The sequence below is a fragment of the Copidosoma floridanum genome, unplaced genomic scaffold (genome assembly GCF_036245765.1).
Source record: "Copidosoma floridanum isolate Cflo_tuat_1 unplaced genomic scaffold, Cflo_Japanese_pri ptg000008l, whole genome shotgun sequence".
NCBI lineage: Eukaryota > Metazoa > Arthropoda > Insecta > Hymenoptera > Encyrtidae > Copidosoma > Copidosoma floridanum.
In genome coordinates this window covers 1,272,186-1,294,898 of record NW_028321885.1, presented here as the reverse complement: position 1 = coordinate 1,294,898, position 22,713 = coordinate 1,272,186, and the positions used below count along the sequence as shown (strand labels likewise).

Genomic DNA, 22,713 nt, shown 5'->3' with positions numbered 1-22,713 from the left:
AAGATACCACATTTTCAAGGAGTATTCATGAGAAACGATGTGCAATTTAGTGGTCCACATCAAAATAAATCAGCTATTGTTAATCTAGATGATAAAGAAGGTCCTGGTACTCATTGAGATGCACAAAAAACAAGGTGATGATTTAACACATTTCGATGGCTTTGGCAATTTACAACCACCGCTAGATTTGATGGTATACCTCGGTGTTGGTATTATTAAGTATAATTACAAAAGATATCAAATATGCAATACTTATAACTATGGTCATCTCTGTCAAAGATCTTTAAGTAATAATCTTAACTGTCAGAATTCATAAACAAGTGATAAAAAAAAATTTTTCATTTATCGATAAGCCATCATATGAAACGCATTCATTTTGAGTTTATCTAGTACATCATCCTTTTTCAAAGCTCAATATTTTTCTCCGATTGAGCTCTCACCGCAAAAAAATGAAGTTTTTGGTTTAGTGGAACTACTCACATTAAATTCCATACCTAATATTGACGAGAGTAATAATACATTTTACGTGGGTGAGGAGGTGGTAACTTGACCAATGGGTAGCTATAAAATTCAAGATATAAAAAATTTTCTTACCGACATATTAATTTCTGAAGATATTTCGATAAGTGTAAAGCCTAACCATAAAACGCTTCGTAGCGTGATTCTGTGTAGCCACCCAATTGATTTTCGAACAAAAGACTCGTTGGGATCAGTTTTAGGTTTTACAAAACGCATACTCTCACCAAATAAAATCTATGAATCAGATAAACCTGTATCGATTCTTAAGATAAATGAGTTGAGAGTAACACTACTACTGAAGCATATACAAATAAACGTACAGTTCCCACGATTCACGAATTTTTCCCTGCAGTTCCTCCTGGGTATAAAATTATTGAAGTTCTAACACAAATAATTTATCTACCCGTTGCAGTCAAAATAACAGATCATCTTCAAGTTCCGATCGTTGATCAGGAAGGCAAATTATGAAATTTTCGAGGAGAAGTCATAACAATAAGGCTACACGTGAAACAATTAAATTGAAGGAATGGGTATTTTATACGTCATGAAAGAAAGAAGAAAAAAATTTGATAGAGCATTTCTGAGTAAACCAACATGGGAAAGACAAATCAGTTATCAATGAGCAACAAAACATCATTAACACGTCAAAATGTACAGTTTTTAAAAAGCCTAGGCTTAGAAGTGATCGTTGGCTAAAGTTCCTTTGCATATTTTCCTACTGTTTCAAAGATGGGAGAAGTACTAAACATTTAGTCAGGTGTCACATTTGACGAACTAATTGCACGCCATGAAATTCATGCACATCAGCCTTACATTTTATTAGCATTAAACAATAATGATAGGAATCGCATCTCAATTTAACATTAAGATTTGTCTCGTACCCTCACAAAGCATTCTACATATATGCGGACGCATTACACTAAACAATAATACTGCAGTAACGCGAACTGAGTTAGCAAGTAATACTATTGGTCATTTGTTTGAATAAATTCGCTACAAACTTAATGTCATTGAAATAAACAAGTGCAAGAATGTTGGTACAAAAACTTTAATGAAAAGTTGGATATCGCACAATCCAGGTCAAAGTTTAATACTGGAAAATGCAAGATCGCTAGATTTTACAGAAACAAACAAATTGGTAAATGATGAAGGTTATTTCGATGTTTCTATACCTTTAAGCATAATACTTGGCTTTGCTGAGGACTATCATAAAATAAATGCAAAGCATGAATTAATCCTCACGAGATCGAGAAATGACTTAAATGCAGTCGTGCAAACAGCTGCTATTTGTGTTTACGAAAACTTTAAAATTATATTGACTCGAATAGAATGGCTTGAACCTTACGTGAGTGCGTTAGGCAGACTCAAAATTCGCCTGCTTAATGTCATTGCAAAAGATAAGCCAATTTCCATGAGTTTTTGCAATTGGCAGTTGTATGAATATTTCCTTCTTGCAACAACTATGAATCACGTTTGGACCGTAAAAACATTAAATCAACTAGAAAATCCTCACTTTGTTTTATTAGGCTTTCAAAGGAATCGATAAGGTCAGAAAGCTGCTAATGCTAGTCCCTTTGATCAATGTTATATAAGTAATGTTAAGTTATTTCTTAATTCTCAGTACTACACCTATGGCAATCTCAATCTGAATATTAATTATAATCAATTTTCTTAACTCTACAATATGTATACAAATTTTCAAAACGTCTATTATGGTAAGGAAACAGAACCTATGATTAGTAAAAACGATTTTATTACATACATGCCACTTATCATTATTGACTGTTCAAAACAAAATGTAGCTTTGAAAAACGCACCAGCTGGTGTGCGTTTGGAATTCGAATCAAGAGATCATTTTCCGCAAGGAACAGGCTTATTGTCTGATTCTACATGATCGCGTAATCGAGTATAATTCCGTAGGTGGGGATGTAAGAAAACTTGTCTTAATTTGCTCATAAAAAATAAAGCAGCATTATTCATTTAAGTCAGTCTATTCTATGCTATCATAGAGTATGTATAAACATGCAAGGCTTCAAAAAGCCTGGCAATGATTAGGTGATAAAAAAATTAGCGATTTTTTCGTTAAGTGAGAGCTTTGAACCACATGTATTTCTTTTTAACCACCGTTTCCGTCTCATAAGTTGAGTCAAAAACATATACGTAAGAATGTATGGCTTTAGCTTTAGTTTCATGGATTAGATTGGAAATCTGGTAATATTGACTATACAGAAGTTGGGAATGTACTACGAGAAAATCTCAAAGATGTTAAGAAGATTTTTGTAATTAGCAAATTGAAGAAAAGGTGGTTTGAGAGGTTTAATTTTGAAGTTAATGGCATGGTTGATTATCCAGAGTTTGAACTCCCAACATTAGCAACTACATGTCCTCATCATAATGGTACATATAAATCGATGTGCGCCACACAAAATCTGAAACGAATGAAAAAATTTTATTTTGCAATGGAGTGGGAAACTGTCGCTGACTCTAAAGATAACGTTTAATAAAAACTTAATAAAACTGTATTTTTTTAAAAATTACTACCACGAATAAATGTATTAAGTTTATGTTATTCTTATAATTTATTTAACCTTTATCTAAAACAAGCATAAGATTAAAATACTGGGAACAAATGATTTATTTTTATATAACATATACATACACTAGCACATAGTAGGACCTATGTAAACAAATTTCAGCGCAGAGTGCTGCTTAGTTTATCACGCAGCATCAAACGTGATGGATATGCGTTTATGTCATAGTAAGTAAGACGTATTTAATCTACTAAATAAAAAATGGATTTATACACAGACTATGTTATAGCGATTAAAGATTTTCTCGACGCTTCTTGACAGTTTTTACCAAGAAAAGTGACTGTTGTGTCTCTTATGATGCCAACCATCAGTCATTGGACTGTGAGGCTCCCGTGCAATTTTTCTACCTAACCTATGGATGTGCACCAAAATAACGATCATCAGTCGAAGAAAGTATGTGAACTTCGCTAGTTTAAGGGTGATTCTTTCATTAGAAAACTACAGCAGACTTGTACGCTGTATCAAAAAATGCCCACCAATTTTACGTTTATACATATAATGCAGCTGCTTATTTGAAATCTACCATAGAGTGTGCTGTGATTAACATTTAGTAGTATATGCCACCACGTCACATTAGTAGTATGGGATATTTAACAAAGGCGTTGATGTGTGGTAGTCATGAGACACAAAAAAGTGTACGTAGGAAGAAATTCTGCGCACTTTGTAAAGCTCATCAAACTAAATTATTTCTAGGCTCTTTAGTAGAAAGCAGAATTGAACTAGACATGGAATGTTTTATAGATGCACTTAATAGTTATGAGAAGAAAATTTCTAAAATGCCTCCCAGTAAGGATATTATTGATGGACCTTTTACTACTAATACTGATAGTGACTCTGAAACTTATAATAATATTGATAGCAAAAACGATGACTGTGTGTAGGCAAAGAAGAAAAAAAGTGTAAAATTCAAGATAAATAAATATTAAAGTACATCTTGCAACTACAAATAGATTAGTGCCTTCTAATAAGCTAATGAAAATTTGCGTATAGATTCAGTCAATATAAAAAAAACATAGGTCCGCAAACCAAAATGCAAGAGCCTCAGTAAGGAGGGGGAGGATAAAAATAGGAGAAAACCTCTTATAAAAAAGCATGTTGAGGCATCTCAACCAAAAGTAACGGGAAATTTTTATTCCGAAAATATTTGCTCTTATCCAAAGAAAGATGAAAATGATATACTTAAAAAAAAATCAATAATTGGTCCTTGCTAGGACTATGAAAATGTTTGTATTGTTTAAAGCTACAAATATGTGTATCAAATTTAAATATTTTGTTACTATTGAAATCTATTTGCACATTATTCTTTGACACGTTATCTTAACAATCTCAAACCTTAAATTTATTAGCATGCTCTATTGATTGGAAAAGTACTGTGTCTAAAATGAGTCAGTCTTAAATAACACGTATTATTGTAAAAAAATAAATGATATTATCACACGTAAAAAATATTTTCACACAAAATTTTTAACTTTATTAATTAAGATAAAAAAAAAACATACTAAAACAAAGTGAAACACACTTTATGTAACACTGTTCTGTTTTTATCACTTTAAAAAAATTGTTAATTCTTTGTATGAACATGAGATAATCACTTAAGTTTCCATCGCTTTGAAAAAGATTATTTGTGTGCTGCTAATACAATTTGGTGTTTAATTAAATAAGAAAAAAATTGATTAGGATAAAAGCTCTGCAGTATAAAAGTTGTACAAAATAAAAGTTGTGCAAATTTTTTTCAAAATTTTACCTACTGTTATCAATGATGTCAAACTTTCAATAAATGGAATCTTTCCCCACTGTACGCTGGAACTCTTGTAAATTTATTGCCATCAAAGATGCATATACGTCTTCTCTGAAATACATCAACATGTACACCAGCACTCTTACGGAATGGGAAGAATTATAACTATACCATTAGAAGGTACCAGTAAAAATAGTTGCGTACAATTGTTCCAGCACTCTAATTTCATTGTGAAGAAACAACAATACCTATAATACTTATGCTAAACTGACACCTCAACCACTTCATTAGATGTAATTTTGTCAAAGAGAAACGTTCGCATTCGTCAAAAGTTTAAAATTTGTAATGAGTTTTCACCTATTACCGGAACAACCGCATTTTCAATGGTGGTTTCAAGTTTGTTTTCTAGAGTTTAAGGCTCTACTACTTTCTCGAGTAGAAGCATTTCGTCAACTAAAAATGTTTCCCCAAGACGCAGTCAAATTGTAAAAAGCAGTGCTTTACTATAAAGTTTATAGGGCTAAGCAGGAAAGTGCATGAATCAACTAAACAGTTCCTCGTTCTATTTCAATAATATCTACATACGTGATCACTCAAATTAGCCCCAACACTTATACACAGGCATACGCATGTGCACACTTTCATGCATTAAGATAAGTGGTCCCATCCCAATGCTAGTCTGGGGAACAAGCCGACACAAGAAGAGGGGTTAGCGTGGATATGCTTGTGCAATAGCACAACTGACCAGAACAGGGCTGTGCAGAAAAGTGCATGATTGAACTAATTGCTTACTCGTTCTATTTCATTGATATCTGCGTAGATAATCACTTGAGCGCTAGCACTTATACATTGGCGGACGCATGTGTACATTTTCATGCATGTAGATAAGTGGTCCCATCCCAAAACTAGTCTGGGGAGCAAGATGACACTAGAAGAGGGGGGGAGCGTGAATAAGCTCGTGCATTAGCTCAGCTGACCTACGACCTCTTACACACAGCACGTGCAGCACTCTCTCTCTCCATGGCAGCCACCCAGTCGGAAGGAGAAGCCTCACACTATCGCGCTACAGATCCCCCGTTGGTGAGTGAGAACCCATACGCTACAGCGCCCCCTAGGGAAGGGGGAGGTGAGCCAGAACACTCCCAGTATACCTATTACCAGAGATTAAGTGAGGATTAAAAATAAGAAGTTAAATGTAAGGAAAACTCCATTCTTGACATAATAAAAGCAGAAATTCGTATTATTAACGTTATCTTAGAAGGCAAAAGTCTTTCTAAAGCTGCAACTACTTTAATAAAAATGCAGTTAAAATGACACAAAGCAGAGTATAACAAAATGGAAAAAAATCTTTGCAGAATTCTGTATTTTTTTCAGTATCGTCAGGTGTTGTGGAACCTTAAAGTGCGATTGGCCGAAGAATTAACGGAGAAGGTAGGTTGATGTACACGATGTTTTACCGATGTTAAACATTGTAGTATTGCAAATACTTGAAAATATCTGATGACTTGTGTTCAGAAGCTCAAGACAAAATTAAAGGGTTTCATGACCTGGGAAAAAATCAAATAGTATCTAAATCAGCAAATCACGCGTTATTTAATAAATACAGTATGAATGCAAAATGCAGTTATTCTTTTACGGTTGTAATAAACATAAAGCATAGTCCCAAGAACTGTGCAATATTGTGTATGAAATTTTGAGGGCTTTATAAGATAGAAGTTAACGTAAAGGTCATTACTTTCAACCACGGTTCTAACAATCAAAAACTTGCTTGGAAGTAGTCAACTTCATGTGTTAAAGAGCCTTTTTTTATCTTGATGTTCGTAAAGATTATGTAATTTTGATTAGTCTCACCATATTAAGAGATTGCTTGTTTAATAGAGATCTCATAGACATTGATAGAAGAAGTTTTTACGAATTTCAGAGATATACTCAAGACGTTGAAGCTTGACTTAAATGATTATACTTTGAATGTATTAGGTTATTTAAATCAAAGCCACTTTATACCCAACAACTTAAATGCTAAATGAATGCTCATAATTGCTAAATCTGCAATGCAATTGTTGATCCATTGAATGGCTACTGCAGTTTACACTGAATTTGAGTTTGCCTACTGTTAGTTATTTAACTAGAGCGCGTGACTACTTTGTTAAATTTATTAACTGTAAATTGCATGCTTCTAACAACATCCACGCGAGTGCTTTGCACGAACAAAAATTGCTCTTAACATTAAAAGAAATTGACTAAAATATAGAATACACTAATCATCCTGAATGTTTTGACGAGAAAAACAAATGTTACAACCACATTTCGTTTGCATTAAAAAAAAGTTATAGGTCAATACTTATAGCGAAGTGTGCCTTTTACTGTACTTATTATCACATTAAAATAAAAGATTTAAAAAATAAGTTTGTCACAAAAAAACAAATTGCGAATTTTAAGACAAAAATAACATGCCGTATTTATATATATGTATATATATATATATATATACATATAAATTTGTTTTTAGCCATGAGGTACTTAGTTATTTTAGAAGTACGAACAAATTCAATTATTCTGGCATTTTATTTCTTTAACAATAATTAACAAAATCTTGACGTATGAATATAGGTCTCAAGTGCGAAAACATTAATTATTTATTTTTTGTTATTCAACGCAGCAACAGAACCTTTGGGACTCGTGTTAACTACGTACGGTTATAATATTAAATAATTTTGTGAAGTTACATTTTTTTAAACTCTATTACTCCTGCAAAATAACGGAAACATACTGTATTTTAGCGCTGGAAAATCGTAAAGCTACAATTTGATATTTTAGTTTGTATTATTAATGATGCTTACAAAATTTTCGGTTCTTAAAAAATATTTAATGAAAAAATTCCAACCTTCTTTTGAAAACTATAATAAACGATCTTACTTCTATTTTTATCTTTTGCAGATAAAAAAAAATTAGCTGAGTATTTCTTAGAAAGTTCTGTAAAAAAATTTTCTTGCTTCTGTGCCGAAGAACGTAGGCTAATTATGTGTTGTATCAAATATTTTTTACAGGTTTTACTATGCCAAAAAAGTTTATAATCATAATAATAATAAATAATTATAATAATAATGATAATAATGATATTAATATTATTATTATTATTAATAATGATAATAATAATAATAACAATAATAATAATAGTTATGGGAGCGGCGTTGGCTCAGTAATAAGCGTGCTTGTAACTCATGCAACGCTGTTTTAGGGGTCCTGGGTTCGATTCTCAGTGAATGCGGATTTTTTCAAGAACTGTTTTCATCGGAAAAAGTTTCTATGTAACCCCGGCTGTTTTGGGGCGGATTTTTTTGTAAAATTTTTATTCAGAGTAACTCTAGGATTTTTTCCTTGCCCCACAGGTCTTCGGGCCAGGGTGAATGCGAAACAGTGTTAAAAGGTATAGTGATTAGCGGATTCGATGCGCCAGGCAGGGATCTCCGGCCTTACTGGTGAGTAGCGGTCCCTGAAACATGAGGCTTCTCCGGGGATGCTAATTAGGCTGGATCCGACGCTTCTGTAGAGAGCACCGACTTAACCGGCAAGGAGTGGGCGTCTTGAAATACGGAGTCCTCTCCAAAGAAAGGCTACACAGTGGCGAGTGGACCCAATACACCATTGGCGCAGAGAGTGTCAGCTTAACTGACAAGGTGTTTCACCGGAGATTCTCAAACTGTGCCCATGGATTAGGTATAACATCAATAAAAGGGTTGAAAATGGGTTCGGCAATACACCCTCACACACAGGTGGTGAGTGGGCGTCCCCACCGACTAGGCCAGTATGCTGTCGCGGTAACCCGGTGAAAAAAAACAATCAAAAAATAAAATAACATAAAATAATAATAATAATAATAATAGTAATAATAATAACGTTAACGAAAATTATTAGTGTTTTTTTAAGATGTTTTTGCAAGATATCATTTTTTACAATTTGTATACATCGTGTGACGACGTGGAAACGTTTACTATTGAAATATAAGTCTCCCATACAGATACATCCCTCCAATGTTCGACCAGTTCTGAAAAGGACAGCTATGATGTGGAACAAATATCGTCACGTTTGAAGAGCTCATTCTCTGAAAAGATCAGTATCCTAATCGAAACGAAAAATAAGAGAAAAAAACAACAAATATAATACCTATTTAAATACCTTCAACTGTTTGCGACATCCTTTAGCTGTTGATCTGATAATATTTTCACTTTCATACGTGAAAATGCAAGAAATTGTTCGATCATGGTTTTAAGTGTTTTAAAAGAATAAGTTTGCTGTACAAGTAAATAAATAAAATTTAAATTTTTATTTTATTTTTTCAATTACCCGAACGTACGCAATACGTGGTAATAATGTTGAATAAATAAACCATGACAAAATGATGAGGCATTGAACAAGTATGAGACATCTTATATACTTTATCTTTAACCAAATCTAATAGTTTCAGCTCAAAATCGACTTTGAGACAATTTTTACTGACTTAGTGTCAGACAAAAAAAATCCCGGAGGCTATTCCTAAAGATATTAACAAATTATTTGTTACCAAATGGCCGGAACTAGAAGAAAAAATAGTTTTATTCTGTAAAAAAAAAGAACAAGTGAAGTAGAAAATTGTTAACAAATAACGGTAAATTTTTTTTTTCTTATATAATTACATTGTAAACGTCTAAATTGTTCAACTGTCATAATATTTTAATTTTTGATTTCTTCAACATTAACACTTAATTGTATAAATTAAATCTTTTTAAGGATTCCTCAGAACTGGAAGCTTGTAAAGAAGGTTTTTCAAAGAGACTAAAAGATTCAGAACTGTGGATGCATCCATACGTTGTGTTTTGTGAACCTTTGGATAAAGTTTCAAAGACTTACCTCATCATAAAAAATGAAAATTATAAATATGATAATCCGTTAGAGGCAGTGCAAGACTGTTTGAAAACATGTACTGCATTACACACCTGGTCGTGTATTACGGATTATGTTTGGATTTATATTCAGCAGTGTTCTTACATTTTAAACCCTAACGTGTCTCTAGCGTTCATTACAAAAGACTACACAAGCATTCGTAAGTTCATTAAAAGCATTAAATAAGTGTAACTATAAATTCTTCGAAGCTTTATGCTTTTTATAATTATTGTTCCTGCTTTAATGCAATGTGTTGAAATACTTTACATGACTAGACTGTCAGCCAAAAATTAGAAGTATTCAAAAACTAGTTTATTTGTAAAAATGGAAAAAAAATGTTTTTAAGTCAAGTTTTAAGTTTTATTTTATTATTATACGCAGAACCTTCATTCCCGCGGAATATTGTAGACTTAGTAATACGATTTTTATAAGATTTTTTAATCAATATTTATCTTCCTTCTTAACATAACGATATTCGAAAAATATTTAAAAATGCAGGAGGAGAATTAACTTAGACCCAAAGGTTTTATAGGGCCAGAAAAATTTTAAATCCGAAAATCTTTTGAGGAACAAGTATTCGGTGATTCATCCAAATTTGTAGAAACAAGCGTAAATAGATATTGTATTCCTCTCAAACATTCCTTAAAATTATTTCTGCAAGTTCCTGACAGGTTAGACAAAATTCGAAAATATATACAATTCTTAAACATGGAAAAAAATTGTATCAAATGTTATACAAACTAAATATTGGTCAAAAAACTTTCAACGTGTGATCGAAAAAAACTAATTATTAACGTTGTTCATACACTATGATGAGATTGAAGTGGGAAATCCTTTAGAATCACACGCCAGCGTTAATAAATTTGGCGTTGTTTATACGATTATTGGTTGTTTACCTCCAAATCTTGCTTCACGTCTAAGCCGTATTCTTTTCTGGACCATTGTGCGAAGTGATAATATGAAAAAAAAGCTTGAATTTTGTGGTTTTTAATACCCTCATAAAAAAATTATTATTTAAGAGAACATGGTATCGATCTTCAGATAAATAATAAAATTGTTAATGTCAAATTTCAGTTGGTTTTATTGCATGGTGATAACCTTGGTTTAAACGTACATGTGGATTTGTCGAATCATTCAAAGCAACCGTATTCTGTCACATTTGCAACGCCAATAATGCTGAATATTCAGTAATGTGTTCAGAAAATAAATTTAAAAAATAAACTGAAACTAATTACGAAGCTGACGTAAAAAAATGTAATATTCAGGAAACGGGAATCAAAGAAATGTGTGTTTTCAATTCAGTAAAAAATTCTCATATTTGTACAATTAAAAGCTTTGATATAATGATTATGTAATAAAGGGGGTGTGTGTTTCTGTCATTCACGGTGTATTGTACGATTTCGTTTATACGAAAAAGTATTTCTCTTTAAAGGTATTAAATTTATTAATAAAAGATTATCCATGTACTAGTGAAGACACAAACAAACGGCCTCCTATTACCAAACAACGTTAAAAAGAAACACTAAACATAAAGTTCTCTGCGTCGAAAATACAATTATTAAATGTAAAACACATAGTAGATTTATTAACGACACCGTACATAACGATAAGAAATGTGCTGTCTTTAAAAGCGTTAATAACTAAAATAAACGAGAATCATATCGATTGGCAACTCAAAGCCAAAACCGCATTTTTTAAATCACTATCCTAACATATTATTACAGTTCAGTGCATGAGTTCACTATTCTAGTGTAAGGCCTGAATCCCGACATAGATTACTTTAAAAAAATGCCCAAGCGACTAGTTCTCAAAAAAATTTTTGTTTTGTATAGCCATGAAACAAATTTTACATTTGTGTCATACAGTTGACGCAGTAGAAGAGGTAGAAATTACGTATGGATCTACTTTGGATTTGAATGATTTTACTGTATGTTATAATTATGTTGTAGTAAATGGTATTCATTATAAATTAGACTAGTATTTTGTTAGAAGTTTAGTAGAGAGTGAGGTCAAATTTGGAAAAATTTGTAAAATACGAACTATTATGAAACCTAAAGACACGAACGTAAAAGTCAAAAGAAAAATGCAATAAATTATTTTTAAGATGAAAATTTTAGAAGAATTATATTTTGATAGACTTACACATGCATATGCATTATCACTCGAAATTGAAAAGGATAGACAAATATATTTAAAGGATTTACCTGTGCTACCCCCAGTCACGTCAGTAAAAAAAATGGAATCCATTTTGTAATACCAAGGTTAAAGTTATGAGTTAGTTAAAGAACTCTCAAGGTAGCTTTTTCCGTGCTGTAGCTGTTAAAATTTTTTTTTACTAATTTTGCATATTAAATATATATTCAAATAATGTTATCCATAAAAATTAACTTAGATTATTCATTTAAATTTTTGGATTTCGTGTCTTATTTAAGCTTTTCAAAACTTATTTTATTCATTGATATATTCTACATAGGCTAATCACAGTTTTAGAACCAATTAAATGTTCAAGTATTGTTCTCTTTTGTAATCGAACATTTTGTTGTTTAATCGTAACAGGAATCTTATGTAATTTCAAATATCATGTAAAACTATCATGTGAACGATATTTCAACATATATTTTTTTATGTAAATACCTTTAAAAATAACAGTTATCTTGTATTTACAACTAGGACAATTTCGTTCGATTGTCCGAATTCTTGTATTATTCTTAATTAAGCAAGGTCATATTAGAGTATTTCTCGTTACGTTATGCACTATATGATCATAGCAGAGCACATACACGCAGCTCATCAGCTACTTTCTACGCTGGAGTGGTCACTTTACTACACTAATGTCTTACGCGCAAGTCCCAATAGCGGTGCAACCAGTGCGCCGATTCAGCTTATCTGTTGCTCAAGCGAGTAATGCCGCTGTCGCGCCACCTACGGCGCTGTCACAGCCTCTATTTATTTTCAGTGTAGGGCACAAAGTAAAAACATAAGCGCCCGAAGGACACGGTTTTTGCATGTTTGCATCCAAGTCGAAAATATTGATTTTCTTACTAAGAGCACAAAGCACAATTTTACGCCCATACACATATTGCGCCTCGTAAATCACCTTGGGCCCAGAGAGAGCAAAATAAATTTTTCCACCCGTAGGCCTAGAGTCATAACAACGGCGAAAGGTTTGGCCCGAGAGCGCAAAGCGGCAGTTATACTGTATACCCATGTTAGAGAATAAATACATGACACGTATATGAGGCATTTTAAGTGAAACGTCGGAGGTCCGCCGCGCGAGCGCTAAGAATCACTGTTTTCAGCTCATTTTCTTGGACTTATTCCTATCCTAAAAAAATGTTGCAAATAGCATTTTTAATGTATATTTCAGTTAGATTTCTGATGGTGTGGTTAGTTTTTCAAAAAATTTTATTTTCTCTGAAAAAAAAAACAAAGCATGCTATATCTCGACAAAGGAATTTTTAATATTTTTTTGATGAGCTGGATGAAATGCTGAGGTTTTTTACATTGGAATCGCTTTTTCAAACAGTATACTCTCACTATAAAATTCGAGTAAAAAAATACTAAAGAGTAGACGCTCGGCCGTTTAAGCGCGTACCGAGGGCTGGCCTGGCGTCACGCCGTGCATCACTTAAGTTAAGTTAACTTATATTGTTAATTTAGAAATGCTTTCCAAAAAAATTTTTTCTTTATTTTTTAGTTTTGGATGAAGTTTGAGATGTAGATTCTTAGTTCTATTATTTTGATTAGAAACAAGTTGTTGCTCAGAGATCATAGATATTTGTTTTTATATTAATGTTTTATCATTAATTGGAAATATAGTGTGGAACTTCAAAATACCTGGTAATAATTTTGCTTCATCAAATCAAGATTTAGGTTTAATTCTACATTTTTCGTAAGACTCTTATGTGAATAAGGATGTTTCCTTTCCTTGCAATAATTGTTTTCTTAATCATACCAGTTTTTTGCTGTTAAAATTCAGTTATCAAAGAAACCATGAAGACTTGCACGTCTTACACCTCTCTTCAAGTTGGCTCTAATACCGCCACACACTTCTTTTCAATGAGCAGTAGCAAAAAAATGCCATTTACAATCAATTTTGAAATCTTTTTAGTGGAAAAACATGTTTCTAAAATTGCTCCTACTTTTGAAATATTGACTGGCCCCATTAGTTACGCAAAAACTTTTTTTTACTACAAACTTGCACTTTAAATAATTTATTATAACTTTTTAATATTATGACTCATATACAGCAATTGTATCATGACTGAGCTTATGTTTGAGCTCATCTTTTTCTTTGTAATAAATTAAAACTGTTTTGCAACAAAATAATCATGAGTTTTGAGAATTGAAAATTTTTCTCCTAATAAGTCAACCAAATCATGAGAATCGAAATTATTAATTAAGTGGAATGGCAGCGCCAAACAGGCGAGTTTGAGAAACATGGCGTGGCCACCGCATACACTATTCAATTCTATATTTGATTACCAGATTTTTATCTGATAGAAGAAAATAGGTATCACTATTGTAATACAGTTTATTTCAAGCCATTTAACATTAAGCATGCTGAACTATGATTGTTAACATAAGTATTAGCAAAACCATCGTGATAAAATAATATGTAAGTGCATAATTTACAAAAATTGTCAAAATCTCTACTTTTTCTCCTTCCTCAGACTCTAGCATGACAAGATTGTAAAATTAGCGCCATACTAACTGCAGTATTGTATATGATATCGATACTATTAATTATTAATGTCAACATACAGTCAACTCGTTCAAATTAGAGTAGAAGTATTACAGAAGTACGAAGCTAGCGCGATGAGTAGAATTTATTTACACTTACAGGCAATGCATATAAAAAGTTCATAACTAATTGCCAGACTACAAGTGTAGTATAATTGGTACAACAACTAAAAACTCTGACCCATTCTCAATGTGACATTAATAAGAATTCCGATCAGTAGGCTTCTGAAGGCGCTTGAAAGCTCGTGCTGCGCACTCGTGTGAAAGCGTGTGTACGTCTAGGTCTTTAAAGAGCCATATTAGACAGCTCATAATCTCGTTTCCCGCATACGCTGTGTCAAAAAGTTGCATACACCATACGTGCGAGAGGTCATGTAACTGACACGCGTACGTTAATCACCTTCCAAATACGCTAGTATCCTAATGAACTATTAGACATTTGTTTGAGGTATGGCTTGATGGTAATGTAAAGGTAAAACTCAATTTCACAAATTAAAAGACGTTTTTTCATTCCAGTTAGCATTTGTAACGAATTCAATATAAAATATTTTCTAAATATACACCCATGATTTTCATTATCATTTTTCTCTTAGAATTTTTTCATGACATGTACATTGCAAAAATAATTATTAAAAATGGAAGAACTTAGATTGTATTCTGTGGACCCCAAAACGCTTTCTATTAGACGAGACCATCGTATCATCACAAATACATGAATAACCTTCCCTTAACCTAAGTAGGACGAAAAAAGTATGGTTTTTTAATAATCCTATAGTATTCTAAGGATTTTTTTTTTTTTTTACTTTTTTGAAAAGTGGTCATAAAACTTAAAGACGTATTAGAAGTAGATCACCATTTTTGACAGATGATTTTTTTCTGTATGATAAATTATCACCGGTTCAATATATCTAAAGTACGAGAATTGCGAAATATCGTGTAAATTATTGTGTTAAATTTTATTGTGCAGTTATTTTTTAAAATATATATCTGGTAGAGAAAGTTAAAAAGATAATTTTGTAATTTACGTTTGTGTCAAGAGAGAAGGTGACAAGTCTACTCTGAAATCTTAAATTATTCCAGAAAAGACTGCATATACACAAAGTATATTCGTCCAGAACCTCAAGTTCGTAGTACGAACTATTCTGTGCATATATATAATTATAAAGGGTGATCAGTAAGTCCTTTAACTATCAAAGTACTTACTAATCACCCTGTATTTTTCTATATAATATCGTCTTTAATTAAGGCTGTTCGCACCCTTTTCCTCGTCCCCCTCCCCGCCTAATATTTGACCACTCCTCACCGCCCCTTTAAAACAAGGAAATAACGATCTCATTTCAATGAGAAATCCACCCAAGAAACTTTTGATTAAGCTCATCTTCCTCATAAGTTAAACACCCTCAGACCCCCTTACAATTTTTCTTTCTTCCCCTTGGCCACCAATCAGCCCACCAGCAGGTCCCCCTCAAAACAAGATAAAATTGTTTTCATTTTAATCCGAAATAAACCCAATAAAATTTTTTATTACCCCCTTCAAGGCCCCTCACCACCTCTTAATAAGTTCTTACGCCTGCTGACCCCCTCTTTATTCTCTTTCCACGCTTTTCTTGAACCCCTTAGCCCCTTTCGCTGCCCTTCAATTTGTTCTTACGACTACTTGCTCCCCCCCCCCTCATCGTTTTTCCATGATTTCTTTGTCCCCTCCTTAACCCCTTCTTATAAGGAGTCAAAATATCTTTTATCAAAATGTAAGATTCATCTAACACAATCTAACTCAATTAATAGGTCAATGATTTCTCTTGATATTTATCCAATTTAGTCTATTACTATCTAATTCTTTCACACCACTTATGACGCAAACAAAAAGACGTGCTCATTTTTTCTTTGTTATGATTATGTGATAATTTTATCACATAATATGAGTACATGTAATAATAAAATTTTATATTATGATAAAATAACAATAACAGTGGAGATCATCGCTAATCAATCTTCTTATGGAACCATAAAAAAGTGCCTTGCATGAAAAATGACATTCATACTATAGTATTTAAATTGAAAGTACTCCATAAAAAAATATTGTAACATTAAAAAAGGTAGCGATTTATTAGAATTTTTCTGGTATTATAAATAAAACTAATAAAACTATTAATAAATCTTTTTAAAAAATAGAACGCTTTTTAAAAAGTTTTGACATAACGTTACTTGTCCCTTTATTTTCTAAAAATATATAAATATATATTTAAATAGAGCACTTTTCTGTAGTTACGTAAAAAGCCAATCGGCCCTGCAAACCACAGAGGGACAGAGCTGCAGAGAATCAAAACAAACAACAACGTCAATTTGTATATTATTAGAAAATTTCGTTTCACATAATATTTTTACCTCAGCGTTATTTTCATTTTCATTTCGCACGAAAATACCATTTTTAATCATGAATTTTAACAAGGCAACAAATAATTTACCATGTGAAAACAATTGTCTTTTAAAATATAGTCCTACCATATTAAAAGTTTGATCTTGTAATTTATTTATAGTCATTGCGAAAGCTACAACTAAGAAAAATTACTTTCTGCATAGAATAAATGGTGATTAAGGTGTACTTCTAGTATTCAAATTGATTATGGTATAAAAACTATTTGTCCAATTTTTTTCACCAAATATTATTTCTGTCTCAACATTGAGTTTTAAAAACTTCGTTATTCTTAACATCGTGCTTTTACATTAACCATCCGATATACTCAAATTTTTTTTTTTAACATAAAGACTGCTTTAGTTTTAAAGTTTAGTTCATGAGGTGGTAGATACCTTTACCAATATTATTTAGTATTTCCATCAAAAAATTGATATAGATATTATTGTAGAATTATTAAACTACCTTAAATGACGCTTCATCAATACTGTAATATGTCTTCATTATACCTCTAATCTTGTTTAAAACTTTTTTATATAAAGAATGGTAATGAATGCTTGACCCCTCCCCCATTTTCTTCCCATGCTTTTTTAAGCAATTCAAACTTTTTTTTTAATAAAAATTTTTAATTTTCTTTAAGTTACCTGTTTTTTGTATACAATCAGTATGTTAAGATGTAGATAAATTAAGCGAATACTCAAACATAGCTAAAATTATTTCATTCCAAGAATTTTAGTTGTGTGCAAAAGAGTAAAATTTTTTTGATTAAAAATGAAATCTTCTGAAAAATGGGTTTTACATTTATTCTAAATATTCTCACCAAAAATAGTTCCTGAAAGTAAAAACCATGCGACAAATATTCTAAATTGATAAGGCAACATTATGATGGTAGCTTCTTTGAATATATCGTCAGCTTGTCATATTCCATGAATCTCATTGCTACCGGAGTATCTTTAAATATTTTATGAATTATTCTGATATAGATTCCTAAATCTTCTGATAATGTTACACCTTTTACTTTATTTAATATAAATTATCAACAGAAAAGTTCATTATCTTTTGGAGACACAATATTTAATCTTCCAATAGCAGTGTTTAACAATTATAACATTCGGTTTCACTGTAAAATCATTGATATAGGCCTCAAGCTCGAGTTTATTCGAACTGATACTTCTGATATTAACTAGAAGTATTTGAAGTCCATTACCAGTTATTGTTTTAGAGTAATCTGCTACATTTTTACAAATATTTTCTTTTAAAGCAATTTCTTGGTAGTTATGATTAGCCATTATTTAATTTTTTGTATAAAATCTGTAGTTGGTTCTATTGGATAGTCAGTTTTATTTATAACTCTTCCAAGTAACCTCTTAAATGTAGTACATTTTTTTACTTCACTAGCTTTATGATTTTTATCTAGTGAGAGTCCAAATTTAATATTTGCCTCACTACTTAGAGTACATTTAATTTTGTTACAGTCCGTCATTTTACATGCACTTGTTTCATAGTCAGCAGCACATACTGCACATTTAGCTTTATTTTGGCCCATATAGCTTTTTTTTTCATCGTGATAAATTGTATTCACCATGAATTTTACATTTTTGGCAACCTATATACACAAAACGTTTAGTTATTATTGACACATATGCAGCACTTTTTACTTCAATGATTATATTTGCCAATCCACGTACATTTGGTTTAAACATATGAGTAATTTTTACATTTTCAGTTTGTTAGTCATTCTCAACACATAATTCACTACATAGTTCTTCATTGTTCATACCATCATTTATATCAACTCCTATGATTTATGATTTTTATTAACGGATTTCTTAAATTTTTTAAATCTACTTTTGTATTCTGAATAATGGATAGCTCTTTTTTTTAAATATCAATATTTTGATTTGTTTCACATTGTAGTACAATCCTCTTCTTGTTTACTTTTACATTATTTTCCTTTATTTTAGATTATACCTTATTTAAGATTTTATCAGTTTCTTCTTGTTTATTACTCTTTATTATTAATTCAGTCATTTTCCCTCTAGGTATAAAGTTTGTCTTGTAATTGTAGTTTAAAGTGTTTTTAATACTTTTTAAGGCAGTTGCATAAGAGCTTCTCTGTTTCATGAGGTCAATGTGCTGTTTTAATAAGTGATTTTTGCCCTTTAGTTCTTTATTTAATTCTGTTAGGAAACAATTTTTCCCTTTTAAATTTCGTTTTAGTAATTCACACAGGTTTCATTAAAAACATCATTTTGTATTCAGTTACTAGATGTAAGTCTGTTTCTATCAGTTCTCATTCATTGGTTTTCTTTCTTTTAATATTATTTTCTTTCATATAATAACACTAGATCCTTTTGACACTAACATCTTGTAATTTTTTTTTCTGCACAACTAATATGATAAATAGCACTACACAAGATGTATACACACACCCAATTTCGGTTTTTCTCTACAGCACGGAAAAGAAGCTGGAGCAGGTAGAGGACCTAGTTCTATATCCACCACTATCTTTACCCCCCAATATAATGCTACCTAGAAGTTATTGTAATTCATCCATTATGAGCTGCCATCGCTCCTGATTACCACACTATTGACCGACACACACTCTCTTGCTAGCAGACGTCCTGACTGTTTTTTTCTGATTCTATCAACGGCAGGATTTTTACCATTATTTTTGAACTCTCTCCTATGTCTTTTTTTGCAAAACTAGTGAGTGAAATTCTTGAGTTAATACCAGTGAATGTTTGTTCGCAATTGAATTCTTATTAAAGTTTATTATTTTTCTTCACAATCAATCACTCAGTTCACGAATCATTCAATTTAAATCACAGAATTAATTTCCACACCTTCACTCTCATTTTATTAACTAATCTAATATTTGCTGTTACTTTATCAGTACTTTTCCAAAGCTTTCTATCTTTGTTTCTTACATAACATCATCATAACATCATAATACTCACTCTCATCTGTGTTTCTATAAATAATTTGCCCGGCCCAAGGTCAATATCTTACAGTTTCTATCATTAATTTCTACTATTTAACATGCTTATATTGATGATCTACAATTATATGTATGTAGTATATTAAAGAAATCCAATGTCTCTTGTCGCGTATCAAAATTTTCCTCGACCGGTATAACGTACACTGTAGCTGATTTTTCTACGATTTTGATAAAAATTAGTCGCTTTTCTACTGTTGTGTCATAACACAATACCACAATCAAGCACAACACACGTTCATGAGCACCAATACCTAACGCATTGAATCCTATTGTCCTACCAAATGAGTTCGTGAATCATCTTCTTCCCCTGATCACATCAACCCGGTTAAAAATAGAAGATTCTCAGAGTCATCTCAGACACTTCTGATTTTCATACTGATTCAGAGATGCCTCTCGACACAAACCCAAGTATTATTTTTGATGTTATATTACCTCGTCTTAATTCCCTAGATGCCAACATGAAAGATTCTTCTGATAATGTGTCACAGCGTTTTAACAGATTAGAAACTATAATTAAAAAGTCTATAGAACCTGTCCAAGCAGACATGTCCAGTGCTCGCACTGCAGTGAATTCTTGCTCGTCTCACTCTGTCCTACGTAATAAGGCTGAGTTGATTATAACCAGTGTCCCAACTTTAGTGACATTGTCAAATGAGAAAACCATTAGCTGCATTTTTTTAGCAGCTGGTCGTACTGATCTTGAACGCTTCATAGCCATCCATGGCAAGTAGAAACCTCTTAAACAGACAGGGGTACACTTTCATGCTTGAGCTAGTTCTACCTCTCACGAAGTGCTCGTAAGAATGAGCTCAAACAAGATGCCCGACGAAGCTCTTGATCATTCACAGAACCTCTCTAAAAAAATCAGCAGACATTTTCGGGTGTGGAGGAGAGTCTAAAATATATTTACGCCTAATACTAGCTCCACAAACCTATTAATTGTGGAGAAAATAAACAAAAGCTTATAAACAGATAAATTACGCATTTCTCATCATTTCAATGCACAAAAATACAAAGCTCAGGCAGCTGAAATGATAGGAGAATTTCTTACTTTAATTGATAACCTCATTTGTAATTTTACTGATGTTCTTCTGTCTTTTTTTGTTAAAAAATCCACTTGTTTTCAAGTATTATTTATTATTAAAACGAGCTAGTAGGCAAACAAGCATGGGCGATACCAAACCACCTTTATTATTATTATTATTATTTATTAATCAATTATTTAATTATTTTCTTAGGCAGGAAAAAATCAACAAACAGAAATCCAAAAGATTTTAAACATTATTCATAATTAAAATATACCTTCCGGTAAACAAGCATGGGCGATTAGAAGCCCAACAATTTTTTGGAAAAGTTAGTTAATTCAGCATGTCATGTCATTAAGCAAACAAACATTGGCAATCTAAGAATTAACAGTTTAACGTATTATTAATCAATAAAATGTACTCTCACGCAAGAAGAATCAGCAATTATAAATCTAAGATTATTGAAGTATAGTTAAGTAACTAAGAACATCATTAGATGAACAAGCATCAAAAATCAGAGTCCTTAAAGGTTTTCACCATTATTTATTAATATAATTTGCATTTAGGCAAGGAACCATCAACAATCAGCAACTTAGTAGTTTTTTAGTAGTTTCTTCGTATTGTTTAGGAATTAAATGTGCCTTTCAACAGTTATTTAGTAATATTCTTTTATAAAACGTACCTTTAAACAAACAAGCATCGTCGATTAAAAATCTGACCAGTTTTTTTAGTATTATCCATTAATAAAATGTATCCATTGGTTAGCAAGCATTTTAGATTAGAAATTTAATAGTTGTTAGGATTATTAATTTACAGAATGCGCCCCTAAACGAGCAAGCATTACCTATTAATAACTTTACATTTTTAAATGTTTTTCATTTATTAATTGTGTCCTTAGACCAGCAAGCATCGGTGAGTAGCAATCCAACAGTTTTTGAGCGAGTTAGTTAAAAAAATACATTATTAGGTGAGTAAGCAGCGACAATTAAAAAACAAACAGTTTTTAATATTATTTATGAATAACAAAAGATTCGAAATTCAATAGTATAGTATCAATTATCAATGAAATGTGCCCTTGGCTGAGCAAGCATCCACAATAAGTAACAAAACTGTTTCTTAGCATTAGTTATTCAAAAAATTTATTTTTATCGAAGTAATCATAATTATAATGAACCTAACAGTATTAATTGCTGATGATTGTTTGATTAAGGGCACTTTTTATTAAAAAATACTAGTTGCACGGTGCTTGCTCACTCAAGATTATATTGTAATAACTAAATGTACTATAAAACTGTTAGGTTGTGAATTTCTGATGCTTGCTTGCCTGAAGGCACCTTGAATTGATAAGTATAAAAAAAATTAAATGTTCCTACTTGGCAATGCGTATTTACTTAATGATATTCTTTCTTACTCACTGTATAAAAAAATCTGTTAGGTCTAAAATCTCTGGTGCTTGCTTGCCTCAGGGCACGTATTATTATTAAATAATATTTAATTATAGTGAAGTCTCTAATCATCAATGCTTGCTTGCTTAAGGCCACTTTTAATTAATAAAATATATTTAAAAACGTCTGGTTTTGTATTGAAAATTCTTGCTGGCCATAAAACACGTTCTATGAATAAAAAGTACCAAGCAACTGTTGGATTTCTAATAGCCACTGCTTACTTGCTTAAATACACATTTTATAGTTAAAAAATACTGACAAACTATTAGGTTTTCATCCATTGATGCCTGCTTATCTAAGGGCATAATTAATTAATAA

At 31.7% G+C, this 22,713-nt stretch overlaps 1 protein-coding gene across 2 annotated transcripts in view; it reads right to left on the bottom strand.

Annotated features, from left to right (window-relative positions):
- The window catches only part of qless (decaprenyl diphosphate synthase subunit 1 qless), a 698,431-nt gene that overhangs the window by 511,418 nt on the left and 164,300 nt on the right, over positions 1–22,713 (bottom strand). The window lies entirely within an intron of this gene.